The sequence below is a fragment of the Rattus norvegicus genome, chromosome Y (genome assembly GCF_036323735.1).
Source record: "Rattus norvegicus strain BN/NHsdMcwi chromosome Y, GRCr8, whole genome shotgun sequence".
NCBI classification, from domain to species: Eukaryota; Metazoa; Chordata; class Mammalia; order Rodentia; family Muridae; genus Rattus; species Rattus norvegicus.
In genome coordinates, this window is record NC_086040.1 from 15,574,615 (window position 1) to 15,598,691 (window position 24,077).

General features: G+C 38.2%; 1 pseudogene; it reads left to right on the plus strand.

The window, feature by feature from the left end:
- On the plus strand, positions 23,069-23,397 carry LOC108353412 (glutaredoxin-1 pseudogene; annotated as a pseudogene).

Sequence of the window (24,077 nt, forward strand, 5' to 3'; positions counted from 1 at the left end):
CATTTAGTTAGTACTTATTGGTTTACCCACACAAATGTTTTTTTCAGGATAATCAAACTATTTACAGAGAAAACAGGGAGCATGGAGAGACAAAAGAGAGGAAGAAGAAATTAACATACTTTCTTGTTATAGAAGGGAAAACAAATTATCTGGTGGAAAAGGGCGAGGGAGAGCAGTCGGCTGGTTCTGAGGAGCTTCCTAGAGGAAGTTGTCTTGGCTCAGGCCTTCTAGGAGTAGGACTTATGACCTGAAGGCTCTGGATTCCTAAAGCAGAGACCCAGTTTCAGGAGTATCTGATGAACTTTTGGCAGAGAGCCAGGAATTATCAAGCATGCATCAGGTCTACTATGCGTTCCTTAATTTCATTCTGAATGAGGAAGAATAGCAAGAAGAACCACAGGGATTAAAGCTTTGACTCTCAGGGTAGAGTATTGAATTTTATCTTCAGTGGATTCCTGGACATGCATGAAGGTCTCTTACTCTTGTCTTGAACATACATGATTAAGGCTTGGGGATCCTAAACACTAGGGACTCCAGGACTTACCTGCATCCCATCAGATACAAACTGAAAATGTCCTCGATTTCTTCATGTCTTGGCCTGGTTTTGTTGTTATGGGCCAGGGGGACTGCAGAAGGGAGTGAGGTATAGGAGTCATGATTGGGAGAAAGAAACCAGCTAATAGATCCAGCTTGAAGAGAGCTTTCCTCCTCTTTCAGTGCTTCAAAGTGTCTGTAGATTTCCTCTTTCATCAAGCTTCATTGGGGGACTCCACGTACTCTCTCCTGTGCCTGGGCCATTGCGATGCATGTTCCCTTGTGTTTGTCTAAAGGATCTTCTAGAAAGCCATTATCCCAACCTTATACCGTCAATGAGCAAGTATAACAGATTAAGAAGATGAAGAAACTGACTATTGAGCTCCAGAAGATGACCTGTGACTGAACCATTGCCCCAACAGCATTTGGAGAGAAGTTACTCATTTTACCCACTTTTTTGTAGACAGCCCTGACACCTCTGTGTTAACCTCAGTTTTCTCACACCACAGGAAAATGCAATTGTATGTCCTCATGTACAAACTAATATTCTTATGTGCCTCTCAGAGGCAGGACATGAAGAAAGGATAGGAGTGTGATAGGAAGTTATTTCATTTCTCAGAAAAGTAGAAACTGTGGTTTAAATAACAGTCTGGGGATACGGCAATATGTGAGCTCTCATCATGGATTTTAATAGACAGAGAATGCATTTTCTGTCCTCAGAAGAACACAGAAATTGGTCAGCTACAGAAGCACAGTAACTTAAACTTAGATAAGTAAACTTTTATATTTTATTTTAAAGATTTATTTTATTTGTTTTGTATGAGTATTCTGTAACTGTCAGATACAACAGAAGTGGGAGTTTGATTATACATGGTTGTATGCCACGATGATTTTGCTGGGAATTGAACTCAGGACCTATGGAAAAACAGTTAGTGCTCTTAAATTCTGAATCATCTCACCAGGCTAAACTACTTTAGACGATGATGGTGATGATGATGATGATTATCATTATTATTATTATACTGCAACTCTAAATGGATCAAGGTTAACCCTCCTCCAATGCTCTTCCACCTCTCCTGTCTCAAGATAACCTACAATAAAGAAGACACCATCACAGCTGCCCATCCTCCCCAGCACTGAAGAAAGAAAAGTTTAATTATGACTTGGCTATGGAGATATTCTTGTTGACTGGGATCATAGCTTCAGCTCTGAAGCAGGGAGACTATGAAAATGGGAGGTCCTTTAATGGAATCTGCTTACCTTGGAGGAACAGGGAAGGAGTGAGCAAAAGAAAGATGTTGTTCCACCACCTTATCCCTTGCTAAGAACAAAGTTTCCTCTTTACAGCTTGGGAACTGGGTAAGCAGGCTAAGCAAGCATGGCTAAGAAGCCAAACCAGATGGGGACACATTTGTCCACTTCATTGACTATGCTGACTGTATCTCCTGTCCATTGTGTTCTAATCCCATGCAAGGAAAGTTTGGTGGATTTTGTCTGTCCTGTGTCAGAACAATAGTGTTTCCCATTATGAAGGATGTTTCTTCACTGATATTAACCTTGAGAGAATGGAGGGAGACAAGGAAAGTCACAGCCAACAACATTCTGCATTCTAGAATATCAAGGCCTTCTCATAAGAAACACTTTCCTGTAGTTGTGAATCCAGCAGGGAGGAAAATTACAACCAACCTCTGATCATGCATCATAAAAATTAGCTTGGGATACAAAAATGACTTAAAATGAGTCAGATCTCTGGTACATAGGAAGAGTGGTCCGGGGCAGGGTCACAAATAACATGAAGGTTCTTTTGTTGAGCAAGAGTTACTCTCCTGGAGTTCTCAGATATTCATATGTGCTTGAAAATCTGTCTAGGAAGACTGTATTAATATCATAATCTAATCCAGAGAGACCATACAAAAAAGTATATTATTCCTTCTGCAGTACTTGGTTGAAATTAATTCATATCACACATATGTATGTGAGGCTGACATTAATGTTCTGCATAGAAAATAGCATTATCTCAATCCTTGCCTTAGTAATTTGTTTTGCTTTGTATTTTTTTAATTTGGACAATGGCTGAATATTCTTCAGTTCCACACCTGAACTGAAGTTACTGTTCCTCAGTCTGTATACATAGAGGACATCTGAGTAGTAGTTGACATTTTTAAGCAGGGCATCTCCCCATTGATCTGTTTGGGCCTCAATAAGCATGTATAGACTTATTTCAATTAAAGGAATCATGTAGTATACAAAACATTACAGGATCTGTCGGCTGTAAATATTTTCTTTTACACAGGAGAAGGAAGGTGTATCAAAAGCTGTGTATCAAAGGTTGTAGATATTACACCATCCATAGAATATAATATATCAAGAAGAATTCTGTAGGGCTACACAGATTGATATAAGTATCCCCACACAATTCTAATCTAGGACGGACAAGAAATCACTTCACGTGGAAACTTAAAATAATCTGATGCTATGGTATGTGGAGTGTTAATATAGAAAAACCACCTAAAAAGCATTGCATATATACCAGACGCTACTCAAAAATTATCCAGAGGCAGTTTGCAACCTACATTTAGCACAAAGAGAATGATTTCCAACTTCACAGATTCTGATCAGAACCATTGAGTATTAAGAAATCTATATTAGAACTCACTTGCATATCACATATCTGTATAAGTAGGTAGTCACAGCAAACAGGACATTCGGAAAGCAAAGCTTGAATGTGTCAACAGTGGAGTGAGTGCATGCAGTGCATGAGGTTTGGGCATGAAACTCAAAAGTCCAAAATACCACTGAGATTTGAGTTTTGAAGTCAATAAATAATTAATGAGTTTTGGGACAAAATTTGAATCTAAAGACTCCAAAAATTATTTAGCAATCAGCTCTGAATCCCTATGGAGATTGGTTGATACTATGAATTTAGTCAGTGCCCCAGAGATATGAGTAAATGGGACAATTTGAAGTGATTAGATATGCTAAAGAGGCATGCAAAACAAAGGAGGTCATGGTATCTTTGAACAAGTGTCCTTCTCCAAAACGTAGCACGATTTACTGTGGAGTGACCTAACACTAGACACACACACACACAGACACTCACATACACACATACACATTAACACACACACACAGACACATACACACACACACACACACACACACTCAAACACGCACAAACAAACACATAACCAACAAATAACTGAATTCCTCTGTGCTGTGTGTGGCATGCTGGATTTATCCAAGATATGAAGTGTATTTTCCACAAGTAAGTTAAACACAAAGTCAATGAAAAATTTAGAATTCCTCCCCTTTCTTGAGAAAGCATTGTGTGCATAATTAATGCTTACATTTTAAAATTTAAGAGCTATGACTTGAAAACAGTAACTATTGGATCCCACTTTAAAACAGCAATTCAGAGATGTGTAGTGATTCAATTTTGATTTTATGAAACTGCAGTTGCTCAGTTCTCATGATTATAGTATTGAACAAGGTCATTACTAGTCATAACTCTGTAGGGACAGTAAGAGTTTCACAATTCTTCAAGTTGAAAAACCTAAGAAACCATACTGACAACAGATTAATTCAAAAGGGAGAAACTTGTGTGCTTGGGTAAATCCAGTACCTAAGACTGAGCAGCTGATTCAAAGCCAAGGACAAACAATGCATGTCAACAAGCACTACTGGGTACATAACATGTTACTAAAATGAAGAAAGCTAAGTGCTTCAGGAAATATCATGAGGAAGACTTTGAATGGTAGAAATTATGTGCTATATATTTAGTGGTACACATTGAGAGGATGAATTTTTGAAATGTTTATCTTCTTAGGAGTGTAAACATTTGAACTTAGTAAATGCTGTAGCCTAGGTAGGAAAAGGAAGTGAGTTTCCATTCATAGATTGGAATTCCCTTCATGCTGAACATGAATATGGGAGGGATTCAAAGAAATGTTGAAGCACATCAAGAGCTTCTGAGCAACCAGGAGGAGTCTCAGAGGATTAATTTGTTCTGGTTATGAGGGATTTTCAAGTTTATTGTTGGAAATCAGTCAAGAGAATTTCAAGGTATAGAAACCAAATTCTGTACAAGTCTCAAATTAGCTTTGGGAGACCATGACCTGTAAAGGCCCCAAAAAGGCATAGCTAGATTCACCTTTTAAAATGTATTAAATTTGGTGACTGACTGCCTTTCCACTATGTTCCCAAGGCCAGCCACAGAGTATGACTGTGGGGCTATACTTTCAGCAGGAGAATTCTGCTTAGCTTAATTACTGTGTTTTGTTTTTAGTTTGAGATGTTTGTTTCAGGTATTAGTATTGTTGGTTTGGTAGGAAGTTTTGTTATTCATTCTTTATTAATTTTTGTTCTTTTGATGAATTTGCAGTTTTGTTAATGTCATGCACATTACATTATGATTGTATCATTTAATCCCTTTTTGAAAAAAATTAATATATATTTTTCAGAATAAAATGTGTTTTCAACTCATAAGATACATGTTTTTTCATTTTTAGTGTTGCGTCCTGTAATCCCAGAAAACATATGCAGAGATAAATCACTGAAATTTACAGGGGCCTTGGGATTCACAATTTTTCCCAGCAAGCCAGTGGTACACATGTGTATTCATCTTTCGATGTGGCTAGTGTGGCCTACTCTGTATACCAATTTCACGAAGGAAAAGGTATCCATACTGTAGCCTTATGGTCATATATTTAGCTACTCCTAAAATACAGTACTTTAGGAATGATCACATAGACAAATTAATGAGAAAATCAACAATATTGCTCTATTGACTCTCAGGAAATAAAAACAATCACCACTGGATTAGAAATTAAAATCAGGAAAATCAGACCTAATCTGTCTCTGGTTTCTTGAAATATAGTCTCAGTGGGAACCACATGGAAGAGATAATGAATTCCATGTCTTTAAAACCTTTTTTTATACTTAGTTTTTATGTTGTTGGCCTTGAATATGTATTTTGTGCCAATTTGGATAGTTATTTGGTTCAGATTTGTATCATTATCATTATTATTGCTATTATCTCTTTTATATGTCAGTGTTTCACTTGATGTAAGTGGTATGTACCACATACATGCAATTCCCTCAGAATACAGACAGGGTCCATGAATTCCACCTGAAACTGAGTTATCCTTTTAGTTTATGTTAATTGAATGATCAAAATGGATGAACTATCTCTCCAGGCCCTGCCCATGACTTTTATCCTTCCTTTTGTACTGTACTAGTTGAACTGGATCAAACTCAACCAAAGGGAGAAGTTTTGTGAGAACTACAGGAATACATATATGGCAAAGGAATGCTTATTGTCTAAACTTCCACTCATCCATGAGGGCATTAGTGGATACAGCATCATACCTCAGCATCTCTTATTGTAAGGGTTGGAGCAGAACTGTCAAATCTCATCCTCTGTTACGATGTAGAGTAGACTCATCAGATTAAATTAAGAATTTAAAAACTCTTCCGTGGTTGCAATGGTAAGGGAATCATGCTAATGTTTCAGAAATGCAGTGCTAAGAGCAGGATTCAAACTAGTCTGGGGGATGCAGCCTTCAGCAGCGACCACAGATCTTTGGTGGAGAATGATTCAGTTCAAAACTGGGAAGGGAGAAGGATGGTTGATATTGTTCTAGAAGATTTCCCAACATTAAAAACTGTTTCATTCAGATCAGTGAATGATTCTTGTAAAGCAAATACTGGAATGAACTTCTTAGACCAACCATCAGACTGAGAATTAATGTGTAAAAGAAGAAATTCTATGCCACCCTTTCATAACAGCAAAGCTCCAATCTGCTTCAGCCACGTCTGTTATGTAAAGGGTGGCAGTAAATCCCATGCAGACATCTGTCAGCCAGGCATGCTGAAAGCCAGTGCACCTGAGAGTTGATGTGCATCATTGAGGAGGACAGTATTTTCTTGTGACTTGGATTTTCAAAAAATTGGCTTTTATTTTATTCCTCAGTACTTAAATATGATGCCGTTTGCCTGAAACCATGGTGTAGGGAAACTTAACAGATCACACATGATTGACTATCCACTCTTCATGTGCAGATATGTCTCTACCTCTTTGCCCATATTTAACAATCCAGTGCATCTAAATTTCCAGTGAATCAGTTACTATTTTTCTACCATGCTGTTCTGCTGAAGTCATTTTGCAGAAGTCCACTTCCTAATGAGTATTAAAACAGTGAATATTGTGAAGTTTTTTATGATCTACACACTGGCCTTTCCCTCCCTCAAGCATGTCCTACTGCATTTACAGCTCTCAACCAGTGTTCTCAACCTTTCCCTACCACAACCCATAGAAGTCCACACTTGTATGAGGATGCTCTCCGAAAAACAAATGAAGAGCTTTAGCAAAATTGTTCCTCACTGTATTAATATTAACATAGACAGCAGACCATATGATAAATTCAGCTCTGTTCACAAACTGGTTAATTGCCAAGAAAATCCCAAACATTTGTTAGTTGATTCTAGTAAGAGTCCCAGAAAACTCAAATATGAAATGCAAAATTTCAGAGCTCTCCTTCAAAGACTGTCTATGAAAGAAGTTGCTTGCAAAACACTGTCCTAAAATATTTATTCCATTCACACTTTTACATTTTAGTTTGATGTCTTGCAATGACGTTTATTAATCATGGAACTACAGGTCTCTTCTCTGGTCTCCAGTGAGAAGGATTCATTGCTAAAAAGATGTATCTGCAGATGACTAAAAAAATAAAATTAAAGAATAGATCGTGATTAATGTTCTGGGTTAAAGAAGCAACATCCTACCAGAAAGATCAGATTAAAACCAGATTTGACATTATATATATATATATATATATATATATATATTATATTATATATTATATATATATATATATATAGTCCCCTATCAAGGAATGTTCAATTAGAAAATGAAATACAATATTAACCCAATTAAATGTCTGTAGGCTAAACACAGGTCTTTGAGAAGCAGAGAAAACCTAGGAAATTGAACTGTATGTCACAGGAATGAACCTGATAATAGAATTATGATCCAGAAGAATCTCCTCCATTCTATGTTCCTAGATGTTTTCTACCCATGCCAAGCACCTGAATAACTTTCTCCATTCAGACAATGTAAACACTAATGCAGGAAAGAGAAGACTCTAGGATTAGAGAGATGTAGTACGTAAAGGTTTCCACTGTGTCACAAAATACACACCTGCAAATCGCACCCTTGAATACATTTAATATACGGAAAGCTTTTCAGCAGGTAGGACATGGCAGTTCTCAGTGACATCACCATTAGGCCCTCCTTGAAAAATCTCTTGTATCCTGGAGAGCCCTAACTTCTTCTGTGATGTCACAAGTGTTGCTGTGACAGCAACTGACTCTCCGATATTCCTTCAGTACCCCTAGGGGTAACTAACTGACCTCTAATTCAGTGTAAAGAGTCATTTTTGAGGGAGAACAAAGAGGATGAAGAGATAAATGATGGGGAGAAGGGAGCTGGCCTTCTGTCTTGTATAAAGAAAGGAAGAAATACGTGGTGTATGGGAAATCTCAGTGAGACATGGGTAGGCTTTCAGTGGGATCAGTGAAGAGATAGCCTTGTTCTGAGCCTTCCATATATGGGCATCAGGAGCAAGGTGCCTCTCAGAATCATCTGGACTTCCCTGTTGTTATTTTCCTTGAACTCAGAGAGTTTATATCATTAATTTCCATATCTCAAAAGCCAAGTGTTGGAAAGGGAAAAGTAGTTTTTCTGAGAACTCATAGCCTTTATTGTTTTTGGCCAGGAGGAAAAGTTCCTTAGGAGGAAGGGAAAGACAAGTATTGTGTTCTGAGCTAAGAGTAAACTCCTCCATGCTTTGGATTTTTTTTTGGTTCTTTTTTCCGGAGCTGGGGACCAAACCCAGGGCCTTGTGCTTCCTAGGCAAGCGCTCTACCACTGAGCTAAATCCCAAACCCCTATGCATTGGATTCCTATAGTGCAGTTTGTTTCTGACACTGATATCTGGGAGAGAGAAGTTCTTCTACCTGAGACTTCATCATCTCAGTGTTTCCACAAGTATTAATCTACCATTCCCTGACAACAACCCTTTAGATTTCTGAGTCAATAGATATGATTACCTGGAAGTCTTCTATTCAGGTATATTATCATAGGCTAGCTACTCCCAGCCCAGGAAAGGATATTTTGTTCTTCATTCAAATGAGGCCAACATTCTTTTCTGCCTACTGTCCTGATGCCTCTGGTGAAAAGTCAAGAAATTGTCACCCCTGTGTGCTAACCTGGACAGTCAATGACGGGTAAGGGAGTGATATATTCATGAATAAATGGCCAAAGACATTGGGCAGGGGGTCGCCATTACTTGCTGCCTTTTCCCATGACGGACCCTGGCTAAAAGATTCTCTTGGCCATGTGACAAATATCACTCCAACCTAAGAAAGACAAAGTTCTCGAGGGGTTCATTCCAGGACAAGCACAGCCTTTTGACACCTATTCATTTGAATATAAGGAAGGGGGAGATGTCAAGAGTGGTGCCATTGAAGCCCAACGTTGTGGATGTTATTATTATGGTTAGAATTAAGACTGGGTTCATGTAAAATCCCCAGCCAGGTAGAGCAGCCTATTACAAATCTGGTGGTCAAGAAAATTAATAATATGCTAAAGTTGTCCTGATGACTAATAATATGACAAATGTGTGAACTTTCAGACATCCTGTCAACATTGGCCGATTTCCTGACCACATGCATATTTTGTCTTTGGCCTGCATAAATGTTTCTTACGTCCCCCTTCCCTCTGTTACCCCTGTTACAGTATAAATTCAGCCATGGAGAAAAATTTATTTGACGCGTGGTTCAGACTCTTGTCTTGGCGTCCTTCTTGGCTTTGCTTGTCGTCATTTCTCTTCCAGGTACCCTCAGACCCCTCACTTTCTCAGTTCTTGTAATCCTTTCCCAAAATCTACAAACAACAGGTTCATTTAAAGGTCACTGGTTTGCCACTATCACTCACTTCTGTATTTGACATGATCTTGCTGTGTCTCTCAGGGAAGATCTATATATAGTTCCATGCAGGATGCACTTCTTAGCTTCTTCAATAATACCTAGTATATATATGTATATATATTCAATTATACCTAGTTTTGGTGGCATATATATAATTTGGTGGCTCTTACAGCTTGGAGGATATGTGGAATTTTAACATGGATTCTGAGCAACTAGGTCAAGAATGTAGAATCCAGAAATGACAGTGCCAAATAGACTTCCTCCTTTTCTGATGAAACTATTGTTGAGGTTTCCCTGGACCTCAAGCCATTCCTCTCCCTGACCCTTCTCCTATTTCTTATGTTTTGCCAGAAGAAAGAATTATGGTAAAACATCTAAAACCCTAATGTCTGGCCATGGGAACACAGGAAGGTAGATATTACAGAAGTGATATCTAATGGGACTACAGAACCGCACTATGTCATCCATGTTGTTCTTTGCTTAACTGATGTCTGGTAATTGTTGGATAAAATAAGGATTTGGGAGTTTATCATTTGGAACAGGTACACAATATTTACAGTGTTATATTCCCTCTATATCTGAGACCCATTGTTGCCAAAATCATTCCAAAAACTTGAATTGGAAAACAGAATTTTTGAATACACATACAGGAATAAAAAGTCCCATATACAGGAATGTACAATAAGAAAATGTAATAAAATATTCACTCAATTAAAGGTCTGTAGTGAAAACTCTAGCCTTTGGGAAACAGAGAAAACATAAGAAATTGAATCATATGTCACAGGAATGGTCCTTTGAATAAAATTATTATCCAGAAGAATCTCCTCCACTCCATGTTCATATGACATTTCTACCCATGCCAAGCCCTTACTAACATGCTCCATTCAGAGCATGTAACCACTAATGAAGCAAATGATGTCTCTAGCTGTAGAGAGATGTAGTATATAAAGATTTCCACTGTGTCACAGGAGACACTCCTGGAAAAGGCACCCTTGAATCTGGTCAATGTAAGGAAAGCTGTTCAGCAGGTAGGCCATGGCAGTTCTCAGTGACTTCATCCCTGAAAACTCTCTTGCATCTGGAGAGCCCTAGCTTCTTCTCTGATGTCACAAGTGTTGTCATGTTTTCAACCTCACTTCGGACATTCCTTCAGTACCTCTAGGGTTTACCGATTAAACTTCTTTTCAGAGTAAACAGCCATTTGGGAGAGAGAACAAGGAGGATGAAGTTATCAGAGATGGGAAGATGAAAGCTGGCCTTCTGTCTTGATATAAAAAAAGGAGGAAATACATGGTCCTTGGGAATACTCAGTGACTCCTGGGTAGAGGTTGAGTGGTTCCACTGAAGAGATAGCCTTGATTTGAGACTTCCACATATGGGAATTGGGAGCTGTCATACTCTTAGAGGCATCTGGATTTCCCTTGTTGTAATGGTTCCTGAAAATCAGAGAGTTTAAATCATTACTTTCATTATTCCAAAACCAGGGGTTGGGATGGGCACAGTTCTTTTCCTGAGAGCTCATGGCTTTTATTATTTTGGCCCTGAAGAAAAAGATGCTAAGGAAGAAGGCAAAGACAAGTATTCTGTCCGAAGCTCAGTGTAACACTTGCATGCTTTGGATTCCTATAGTGCTGTTTGTTTCTGACACTGACATCTGGGAGAGAGAAGTGCTTCTGGTTGAGACTTCATTATCTCAGTCTTTCCACTAGTTTTACTCTGATTACCTTTCCCTGACAGTGAGCCTTTAGAGTTCTGAGTCAATATGTGTAATTAGCTGGCAGATTTCTTTTCTTTAATTTCTTTCATTTTTTTTTAAATTTTAGAAAATTTTATTGCTTTTTTAATTGGATATTTCTATATTTGCATTTAAAATTTTATTTTCTTTCCCAGTTTCCTGTCCATAAGAGACATAACTAGTGCCCCTAACCTTCTTCTATAACCTCCCTTAGTGCACCTTGATATTCCCTTGAACTGAGAGTTAAACTTAGGTTGGATGAGGAACTTCTTCCATTGGTTCCCAACAAGGCCATCCTCTGCTACATATGCAGTTGGAGCCATAGGTCTCTCCATGTACAGTCTTTGAGTATTGGTCTAGTACCAGGAAGCTCTGGTTCATTGGCATTGTTGTTCTTATATGGTTGAAAGCCCCTTCAGCTCTTGTACTCCTTTCTCAAAATCTACCAACAAGAGGTCCGTTTTCAGTTCACTGTTCTGCCACAAACATTCACTTCTGTATTTCAATGAATTCTAGTTATGTATCTCAGAAAGATCTATATCTGGTTCCTGGCAGCATGCACTTCTTAGCTTCTTCAAACTTATCTGTTTTTTGTTGCATATATATATATATGTATATATATATGCATATTATATTATATGTATATTTTCCGTGAGGACGTAATGCTCAGAATGGGATTACTTCAGTTTCTGCTCTAAATTCATAGATATTTTTGTTCCCCGTTTTAAAAGGTGTGAAGCACATTTTAGATGTCTTTCTTGGTCTTCCAGTGGTCTATAGTCTGAATCTTAGGTAATTTGAGCTTTTTGGCAATATCTATTTTTGGTGATTTCATACTATGTTTGTTTTTCTGTGGTTGTGTTACCTCAGTTAGTATTATATTTCCTAGTTCAATCCATTTGTCCACGAATTTCTTGAAGTCTTTGCTTTTGATAGCCGAATAGTACACCATTGTGTAAATGTACTACATTTTCTGTATCCATTCCTCTGATGAGTGTCATTAGGGTTCCTTCTAGCTCCTAGTTTCATGAATAAGGCTGCTATGAACATAATTGAGGATGTGTCTTTTTTGCATTTTTGAGCATCATTTGGTTGTATGCTCAGGATAGTTATATCTGGGTCCCCAGTTAGTGCAATTTCCAATTTTCTGTGGAATCTCCAGACTCATTTCCAGAATGGTTGCACCAGTTTGTAATCCCACCAACGAAGAAGGATCATTCTTCTTCCATAACATCTTTATCAACATCTGCTGTCTCCTGAGTTTTATATTTCAGCCATTCTTACATTTGTAAGGTGGAATCACAGGGTTGTTTTCATTTATATTTCCATGATGACTAAGTATGTTGAACATTTCTTTAGATGCTTCTCAGATACTTCATTTTCCTCAGTTGAGAAATCTATGTTTAGTTCTGGAAAATAATTTTAATAGGGTTATTTGTCTCTCTGAAGTTTAACTCCTTGAGTTGTTTGTACATATTGGTAATAGCCCTCTATCAGATAGAGGACTGGTATAGACCTTTTCCAAATCTGTACCGTGATGTTTTGACCTAACAGTGTCCTTTGTCAGGCAGTTTTCTTCTACAGTGAAGAACTGTCAGTTAGTAAACTAGAACATGGACTGGCTCCTCCCATTTCTCCTACGCGTTCTGAACAGTAATTGGGGAAACTAAGCAACCATGTTATACCCCTACAAGCATGCCTATCTATAGTCATGGGTCTAGAAAGACCTACCAGTGATTCTGGGCATCTGACAAAGAAATGTAGACTGGTGGAATTTGTAGTTTTCTTCCTGGCTTCTGTAACTACAGGCGATGGTGTTGTGAAGCCAAAATACACCATGTCCAGCTATGAATATTCCTTGGAAGGCTGACACCCTGGATTTATGAAGCATTACTAAGGGATCCTGAGGAGATCAGCACAACCTGTTCATCAGACCTCTGGGAATGCTGACACACTTGCTTCATCTCTATATGAAGCTAGGTCAACAGATCTCCTGTCAGGAATATTCTTGAATATCCTTCAGTGTGGTAGCATTGGAGTGCAATGAAATACTATTCAGGAGAGGTGTGGGAAACACCTGCTCTCTTCCATTAGAGATCAGAGAGATGAGTTGTATTCACATTCAATTGACTGTGTATGTTCCTGGTCTTTGGCTTTGATAATGCAGATCTATTGTCTCACACTTCATTGTTCATGTGGCCAAGTTGTGGTGGAAGCATGACTCACAATTCTTTCCCATTTTCCCATCCTCCATTGTGGGGTAATAGATATTAGTGAAACCCTTCACGTTTTATATTGTAGACCTAACTTTTCTTCCATAAGTTCTTCTCTATTATCCCTACACCGTATGTGAATGTGTGTGTGTGTGTGTGTGTGTGTGTATTCCTGTTTGTGTGCTTAAAAGTTTAGTTTGTATGCAAGTTTACAGAAATCTAGTCACTGAAAGGAGTCTATGTAAGAAATCTATAAACTGTGAATGAGGCAGAATCCAAATATTCTCCAACAACATGACCTTCTAGAAAGAGTAGCACAATCTTCAATAAAATAATACACTTGAAAGTAAAACTTGGAGGAAATGCCCTGGCATGGGTACAATATCACAGTTAACTGTGACTTTTTTTCTCTTGACTTCTGTGGCCAGACATGAAGGCTCTGAAGCAAAGTTGCATCTTGTTGAGCTGTGAATAAGCTGAAGGAGGCTATCAATTTGGTCACATGAAGCCTATGAAACTGGTGACAAGAGAGTATCAGGCCATTGTGAAACTGCCATCCCACTGGAAAAGTGGAATGGTTGACAAACACAGAGTGGGGTCTCATGTCTGAACTTTGACACCCAGCAAGGCAAAGTGTAACCTGTCAGTTAGCTTCCTGAGTACCATCCACAAGCCAAGGGTAGGCTCAGATGAAGCACCATTGAAGATAGCTGCTATTCCTTCTGAGCTACTTTTCAGCGTAAGTGGAAGACCATTCAGCCTCTTATGACATTGGAGATCAGAGTAATGAGAGACAGACAAAGGGGGCAAATCTGTGTTTTTCATTGTGGAACACCATAACTACACTTTCCAGGCTAAGGATTTGCTTATGCAAGTCTAGTGTCTCACATTGGTATAGGTCAATCTGTATGAAGTCTCAATAGCACAACTGGCACCAGGGTTCTTTCTTAGTTTCTGGGATTTACAGGCAGTTATTGATACCTTGTCTTCTAGATTCGCAAATTATTTTCTGTCTTCATATACACAAGGCATAGTATTCTTTCATTCTCTCTCTCTCTCTGTGTATGTGTCTCATCTCTCTCGGTCTGCCTCTCTGTCCTATATTTCAGCTTTCCTACAACATATTTTACTAATGATAACATATTTTATGTCAGTTTATGCACTTGCTTCTCTCATAAGCCACAGTGTGATGTGATCTTGCTATCTACTGGAGAACCACAATTAAAACTAGAACTGATGTTCAAATCTACTAGACTAGAACTTTAACAACTGAGAAGACATAGAATATTCAGCAACCCCCAACAAGCCTAGGGGCCAAGGGTCATGTATGGAAGGAAAATTTTCAGAGATCAAAGAAATGCATCCCAGGCTGACCACGGACTGTCTTCTCTCTACAGGGACTGCCAGGATCAGGAGAAAGGTGACATAGAGCTTTAATAAACATGCATCATGTAATAATACCTAGTCTCTTCCTTTCGTTACCCTTCCCTGTCTGTATTTTCCTAATTGATGTTGTACATAAATGTAGTAATGATTGCCTTTCAGGAGTATAGAAGTTTTCACATGTGGCACCCAAATGAAGAATTTGACTTTTCTTTCCTGGCTGAAGCTCCTTACCAATGATCTACAACATCTTTTTCCCTATGACTGCTGCTTTGTTTTGTGTGTGTGTGAGTGAGTGTGTGTGTTTGTGTATGTGTGTGTGTGTGTGTGTTTCTGTCTGTCTATCTGTCTGTCTTCCTGTCTTTGTCTCTGTCTGTCTGTTTCTTCCCTATGATACCTCTCTATACTTCAGTTCCACTCCTTAATTGCTCATTCCAAGATTGACCCATCATGCTTTCTCTGAGTGTTTGTTTTTTATGACTCAAATTACACCTGTGTTAATCAATGCACCTGTAGTCAGAACTGTGTACAACTGATCATATCACAACCAGCCTCTTGGCTAAAATAAGTAACTTTAGAGGCTCTGAGGGAAGTTTTTATCAGAATTTAAATTTTTTTTCTGTATTTTTTACTCCCCTATCCAAACTGTTGTAGGATCTTCCCCAAGTCTTTGATTAATTGTATTTATCTATGTACCTTGCCTACTGGGAAGACATCATCCCAACCCTCCAGTATTACTTAGCAGGAGAAATAGATGAAAATTTGGAAAAATTGGTCATTTAGTTTCAGAAGATATCCCATGAGATGGATTAAATGTGTTGAATCAACGCATCAGTGACAAGCAGTCTGAACTGTTCTCTGTTTATTTTCTTCTGTGTCATTTTGAGTGTGCTACCTAAGGTGGTGAGGACCATTTGTGGGTTGTGTTTGAAAATTGAGTCTTCACTATTCATGCATGAAGGTGGTAAAAAATACAATAGAACAGTGATATCTCTGGATTAGAAGGGATAGTGATAGAAGTCTTCCCTTTTGTCTCAGGCAAAGATCCTGGAAAGTGCAACTTGGCTTCTTTATTTGGATAAGATCTAGTTATTGGGTAGTTATGTGTTGTTGAAGGGAACTCTCTTCTGGATACTGTAATGTATCCTGGAATTTCCATGGTATTCTCTGTGATGTCACTAGTGTTATGGAATCAGAAACTCCCCTTGTGGCATTTAGTTAGTAATTATTGGTTTACCACACAAATGTTTTCAGGATGATCAAGCTATTCACAGAGAAAACAGATGGAGAGACAAAAGAGAGAGGAAGAAAAATTAAGATACTTTCTTGTTATAGAAGTGAACACATAAATTATCTGGTGGAAAAGGGAAAGTGAGAGCAGTGGGCTGGTTCTGAGGAGCTTCCTAGAGGAGGTAGTCTTGTCTCTGGCCTTCTAGGAGTAGGACTTATGACCTGATATTCTTGATTCCTAAAGAAGAGACACAGTTTCATGAATATCTGATAAATTTTAGCAGAGAGCCAGGAATTGACAAGCATGCATCTTTACTATTTGTTCCTTAATTTCATTCTGAATGAGGAATAATATCAAGAAGAGCCAAAGGGATAAAAGGTTTGACTCTCAGGGAAGAGTATTGGATTTTATCTTCAGAGGATTAATGGACATGTCATTGGAATTTTATGACAAGGGCTACTCCCCAGGACATGCATCAACGTCTCTTACTCTTTGTCTTGAACATACATGATTAAGGATTGGGGGTCCTAAACACTAAGGACTCCAGGACTTACCTGCATCCCATCAGATACGAACTGAAAATATCCTCCATTTCTTCATGTCTTGGCCAGATTTTTTTGTTAAGGGCCAGGTGTACTGCAGAAGGGAGAGAGGCATATGTTTAGCGATCATGGTTGGGAGAAAGAAAATAGCTAATACGTCCAGCTTTAAGAGAGCTTTCCTTCTCTTTCAGTGCTTCCAAGTATCTGTAGATTTCTCATTTCGTCATGCTTCATTGAGGGACTCAGCATTTTCTCTCCTGTGTCTGGCCCATTACTATGCATGTTCCCTTGTGTTTCTCTACAGGGTCTGCTGGGAAGTTGTCATCCCAACCTTCAACAATCAGTGAGCTAGTAAAACAGATTAAGAAGTTGGAGAAATTGACTAATAAGCTCCAGAAGATGACCTGAGTGTTGGGTAAACTCCCAGGAATACTGACCCATTGCACCAACATCATTTGGACAAAAGATAGCCATTTTGCCCACTTCTTTGTTGACTCTCCTGACCCCTCTGTGCTAACCTCAGTTTTCTCACACCACAGGAAAATGCAACTGTAATGTCCTCATGTACAAATTAATTTTCTTATGTGCCTCACAGAGGCAGTACATGAAGAAAGGATAGGAGTTTGATAAGAAACTATTTAATTTCTCAGAAAAGCAGATGCTGTGTTTTGAATAAAAGTCTTGGGATACAGCAATAAAAGTGTGAGCTCTCATCATGAATTTTAATAGACAGAGAATGCATTTTCTGTCCTCAGAGGAATACAAAAAGCTGATCAGCTACATAAGCACTGTAAATTAAACTGTGATGAATAAACTTTTATTTATTTTAAAGATTTATTTTATTTGATTTGTATGAGTATTCTGTAACTGTCAGACATGACAGAAGTGGGAGTCTGATGCCATTTACATGGCTGTATGCCACGAATTTTTTCCTGGGAATTAAACTAATGACCTATGGAAAAGTAGTCATTGCTGTCAAATGCTGAATCATCTTACCAGCCTAAATTACTTTTGATAGTGGTGGTGATTGTATTGATGATGATGATGATGATGATTGTTTTATATTATTATTATTATTATTATCATTATTATTATCATTATTATTATTATATACAACTCTAAATGGATCAAGACTTACCCCCCTCCAATGCTCTTCCACCTCTCCTGTCTCAAGAAGAACCTACAATAAGGAAGACATCATCAAAGCTGCCCATCCTCCACAGCATTAAAGAAAGAAAAGATTTACTTTGTCTTGGTTATGGAGATTTTCTTGTTGACTGGACTCATACTTCAGACCTGAAGACAGGTAGACTATGGAAATGGGAGCTCCATTTGGAGGATTCTGCTTATCTTGGAGTAACTAGGAAATACTGAGGAACCATAAGATATTGGTCCACCACCTTATCCCTAGCTGAGAATAAAGTCTCCTGGGAACTGGGTGAGCAGGGTAAGCAGGCATGGCTAACAAGTCAATCCAGGTGGGTAAACATTTGACCATTATGTATACAGGGGGAGCATTTCATTGACTAAGCTGAATGTATCTCCTCTCCAATATGTTCTAATCACATGTAAGGAAAGTTTTGTTGATTTTGTCTATCCTGTGGCCCAGCAAGTGTTTTTCACATTCTGTATGTAGTTTCTTCACTGATATGAACCTTGTGAGAATGGAGAGAGCCAAGGAGAGCCACAGACAACAACATTCTACATTCCAGAAGATCAAGGCCTTCACAGAAAAAAAAAATCTTTGTATCTATGAATTGACCAATGAGATAAATTGCTACCAACCTCTGGTCAGGCAGCTGATATCTGGTACACAGGCCTATTGACTAACTATTCCATGGGAGAAAGAAAGCATCAAAAATTTGCATGAGATAAAAAAAGCTTAAAAATGAGTCAGAACTCTAATATCTAGCAGTAATTGGTCCCAATTAACATGAAGGGTATAATCTTGAGCTAGATTTACTCTGCTGTAATACTCAGATGTTCATATGTGCTTGAAAATCTGTCACAGAAGACTGTATTTACACCATATTCTAGTCCAGAAAGACAATAGCCAAAAGTATATTATTCTTTCTGCAGTACATTGTTGCAACTACTTCACATCACACATTTGTATGTGAGGCTGAAATTAATGTTCTACATACATGAAAGCATTCCCTCAATACTTGTCTTTATAATTTTTTTAATATAGAAAATGTCTGAGAATTCATCAGTTCCACACCTGAACTGAAGTATCTGTTCTTCTGATTGTATACATAGAGAACATCTGAGTAGTAGTTGACATTTTAGTCAGTGTCATCTACCCATGGTTCTTTTTGAGCCTGAATAAGAATGCATAATCCTATTTTAGCTAAGGGAATCATGTATTATCCAAAACATTACAGGATCCGTCTGCTATAAATATTTTTTTCCATAGGGAGCTCTGAATCCCTATGGAGATTGGAGGATATTATGAGTTTAATCTGTGACCCAGAGGTATAAGTAAATGGTGCAATTAGAAGTGATTAGATAAGTTAAAGAGGCATGCAAAACAAAGGAGGCCATGGGATCTTTGAAGAAGTGTGCTTCTCCAACATGTAGCAGGAGTTCCCCTGGAGTGACCTAGACACACACACACACACACACACACACACACACACACACACACACACAGACACTCATCCTACAGTTGGATTAAGGTCATGCACTTCATGTTATGATTGTATCATTTTAGCACTTTATGAAAAAAAGTTAATATATAATTTTCAGAATAAATTGTGTTTTTCAACTCTTAAGAAACTTGTTTTTTAGGTGTGGTGTAGCCATCCTGTAATCTGACAAACCATATGTGGAAGTAGGTCACTGAAACATTCAGGGTCCTTGGGACTGATAATTTGTTCACAACAAGCCAGAGGTAAACATGTGGATTGGACTTTCTATGTAGCTAATATGGCCCAATGTGGATACCAAGTTCATGATGGAAGGTATCCATGATGCATCCTTTTGGTCATATATTTATGTTCTCCTAAAATATAGTACTCTAGGGGTGATCAAATAGAACAAACTAGTTAGAGACTCAATAGTTTTGCTTTAATGATTCTAAGGAAATTAAAACATTCGCCAATGGAGTAAAAATAGAAATCAGGACAACCAGACCTATCTGTCTCTGGTTTCATGAAATATAGTCTCAGTGGGAACCGCTTGGGAGAGAAAATGAATTCCTTGTTTCAAAAACCTTTTTTATACCTAGTTTTCATGTTTTTGGACTTGAATATCTATTTGGTGCTTATTTTGAATAGTCGTTTGGATCAGTTTATTATCATTAACATTATTATTGCTATTATTGCTTTTATTTTTTTATTTTTTTACTTTTTTTAAAATCTTTATTAACTTCAGTATTTCTTTTTTACCTTCCCAATTGTTATTCCCCTTCCTAGTTCCTGGGCCAATATCCTCCTAACACATCCCCCTCCCTCTCAATATGGGCTTCCCCTCCTCATATTCGCCCCATTAAAACCCTCACTCCAACAATCACGTTCACAAGGGGTTTAGTCTTAGCATGACCAAGGGCTTCCCCTTCTATTGGTGATCTTACTACCTATTCATTGCTACCTATGATGTTGCAGCATAGGGTCAGTCCATGTATAGTCTTTGGATTGTGGCTTAGTACATGGAAGCTATGGTTTTTTTACATTGTTGTTCATATGGGGTCTTGAGCCCCTTCAAGTTCTTTCATTCCTTTCTCTGATTCCTTCATCGGGTGTCCTGTTCTCAGTTCAGTGGTTTGCAGCTGCCATAGGCCTATGTATTTACTGTATTCTGGGGGTGTCTCTCAGGAGAGATCTACATTCAGTTCTTGTTGACCTGCACTACTTAGCTTCAACTATCTTATCTAATTGGGTGGCTGTATATGTACGGGCCAAATGTGGGGCACACTCTGAATTAATGTTATTTCTGCCTCTTTTCTAAATTTTGCCTCCCTATTCCCTGACAAGGGTATTCTTGTTCTCCTTTTAAAGAAGGAGTGAAGTATTTGCGTTTAACATGTGTATGGTAAGAACTTCAAGCCTCTGAAGAAAGAAATTGAAGAAGACCTCAGTACGTGGAAAGATCTCCTAATCTCATGGATTGGCAGGATTAATATAGTAAAAATGGCCATTTTACCAAAAGCGATCTGCAGATTCAATGCAATCCCCATCAAAATACGAATCCAATTCTTCAGAGAGTTAGACAGGACAATTTCTATATTCATCTGGAATAACGAAAAACCCAGGATAACAAAAGCCTCAACAATAAAATGACTTCTTGGAGAACCACTAGGCCTAAACTCAAGCAGTATTACAGAGCAATAGTTTGAAAACTGCATGGTATTGGTACAGAGACAGACAGACAGACAGACAGACAGACAGACAGACAGACCATTTGAATAGAATTGAAGACCCAGAAATGAAACCACAAACCATGGTCACATGATTTTTGACAAAGGAGCCAAAACCGTCTAATGGAATAAAGATAGCATTTTCATCAAATGGTGCTGGTTCACTGGGAGGTTTGCATGTAGAAGAGTCCAGATCAATCCATGCTTATCACCAATACAAAGCTTAAGTCAAAGGGGATCAAGGACCTCCACATCAAACCAGATGCACCGAACATAATAGAAGAGAAAGTGGGGAAGAATGTCGAACACATGGGCACTGGAAAAAATTTCCTGAAAAAAACACCAATGGCTTATGCTCTAAGATCAAGCATCGACAAAGGGGATATCATAAAACTGCAAAGCTTCTGTAAGGCAAAGGACACTGTTATTGTTTCTTTTTTACATAAGTGTTTTGCCTGCTTTAAGTGCTATACACCATATACATGCAATTCCCACTGAAGCCAGTTGGGTGAGAGATTTTCACATGGAATTGGGTTACTCTTTTGGTTCTATGCTTAGCAAATGCTCAAAATGCATGAGCTATGTTTCCAGCCCATGTGCATGACTTTTATACTTTCTTTTGTACTGCATTAGTTGAACTGGATCAAACTCAACCATAGAGAGAAGTTTTGTGATACCTACAGGAGTACATATATGGTCTAGACCTGGTCATTTTCTAAACTGCCAGTCATCCATGTAGGTTATTCTTGGATACAGCATTAAACCTCAGCATCACTAAACTCTCAAATCTCATCCTTGGTGACAATGTAGATTAGACCCGTCAGATGTAATGAAGAATTGAAAAACTCTACTAGTGCTGAAAGTGGAAAAGAATTCACATTGATGTATCATAAATGCAGTGCTAAAAGCAAGATTCAAACTAGTCTGGGGGGATGCAGCCTGCAGAGAGACAACAGACATTTGGTGGAAAATGATTCAGTTCAAAAATGGGAAGGGAGAAAGTTAGTTGATATTGTTCTAATAGATTTCACAAAATTTAAATGCGTTTCTTCCAGGTCACTGAATGACTGTTATGAACCAACCCCTGCAATGAACTTTTGAGACCAAACATCAGCCTGAGAATTAATGTGTGAAAGAATTAATTCTGTGTCTCACCAGACTTTTGCTTTGAAACTAAGAGTCAAAAGTATCCATTCTATGAATGATATATAGATATATACACATTATAGCAGGAAGGATACAAAGTTTCTTCATTTCCGAGAATGAGGTATTCAGCAAGTGAGTTGGGTCAGCAATAAAGGTAATTTTTGTTGACTCTTGATACCAGAAATCCTTCTCTAGGAGCACCATGATTGAAAGAAAGAACAAACTTCAGACAACTTGTCTCAGATTTTTATATAGTTCAGTTTTCCTGGTCTTGATCCACAAAAGGAAAGACATCTGATTTTACAATTCTTGTTTATCCTTTAATTCTTCTACATGATGCACTCATGCAAAGATATTATTATGCATTGAAAGAATACTATTTCTATTTTTATTCTGTTGCCAAAAACTATAGAAAATAAGAAGGGCTGTATCAAAGCATCATATGAAATCATGCTAAGGGAATGTAACCATTGGAAATTTGTAATTGAACTGAACCTCTTATTAGACACAAATAGCTCTAAAAGGTCTTCTCTAGTTTCCTGGTGCAGAAGCTGGTATTCCCTAACAGAACGTAAAGGATGAATCTCTCTGTAGAGTGAAAAGGGGTTTGTCACAATGATGACAGGCTATGGACCACATAATTGGACAATAGGTGGCTATTTGGAAAGTCCTAGAATCCATTAGTTTATTGATCCAAAAGTCTAGATGTCTCATCTAGTCATTACTATATAGATAAATCTTCAGAATGCAGGTTCTAATATCTGTGAGTGTTTGGTAGCAATGTGAGTGCAAGCAGGAAAAAGGAAAAGCTTCTTTCTTCAATGTTTTCTATGGACTTCAAGTAGAATGCATGTTTTAGAATACATTGGGATTTCGATTCTCAAACAGACCAGTATCTTCAACTGAACTTTCTTTCTGGGTAGCCGCAGCCTGTCAGCATGGCTCACGTGTATGTGAACTGCAAGATCCAGTCTGGGAAGGCGGTCTTGTTCATCGATTCCCACCTGTAACTTTTTGCAGAAATATTCAAAAATTCTCAATCATCTCCCATTCAAACATGCTGCTCTGGGACTTATAGACATCAGAGCCACTAACAACACCAATGTGATTCAAGATTACTTAATACAGCTCCCTGGAGTGAGAACAGTTCCTTGGGTTTTTATAGGTAAAGATAGACTGCATAGGTAGTCATAGTGATCTAATCTCCCTCCAACAGAATGGGGAGCTGATTACGTTGCTGAAGCAGATTGGAGCTCTGCAGTTATGAAAGGGTTGGCAGTAAAAATCCATGCTGACAGAAGACATCCAGTCATGCTGAAGCCAATGCACCTGAGATATTATGTGCATCATGAAGGATGTCAGTATTTTCTTATGATTGGGATTATCAACAAATTGGTATTATTCTATGGCTCATTGCTAAAATCTGATGCTGTTTCCCTGAAACCATGGAGTAGGGAAGCTTAACCGATCACACAGGATGGACCATCCATTCTGAATGTTCTGATATGTCTCTACCTCTAAGCCCATAATTAACAATCCCGTGCATCTAAATCTCCAGTGAATCAGTTACTGTTTTTCTACCATGCTGTTCTGTTGAGGTTTTTTCGCAGAAGTCCACTTCCTAATGATTATTAAAACAATGAATATTGTGATGTTGTTTATGATCTACACACTGGCCTTTCCCTCCCTCAATCATGTACTTCTGCATTTAAAGCTCTCAGCCAGTGTTCTCAACTTTCCCTACCACAACCCACACAAGTCCACACTTGTATGAGGATGCTGTATGAAAATCAGATGAAGATTTTTAGCAGAATTGTTCCTCACTGTAGCAATATTAACATAGACAGCAGACCGTATGATGAATTCAGCTGTGTTCACAAACTGGTTAATTGCCAAGAAAATCCCAAACAATTGTGAGTACATTCTAGTCAGAGTACTTGAAAAGTCA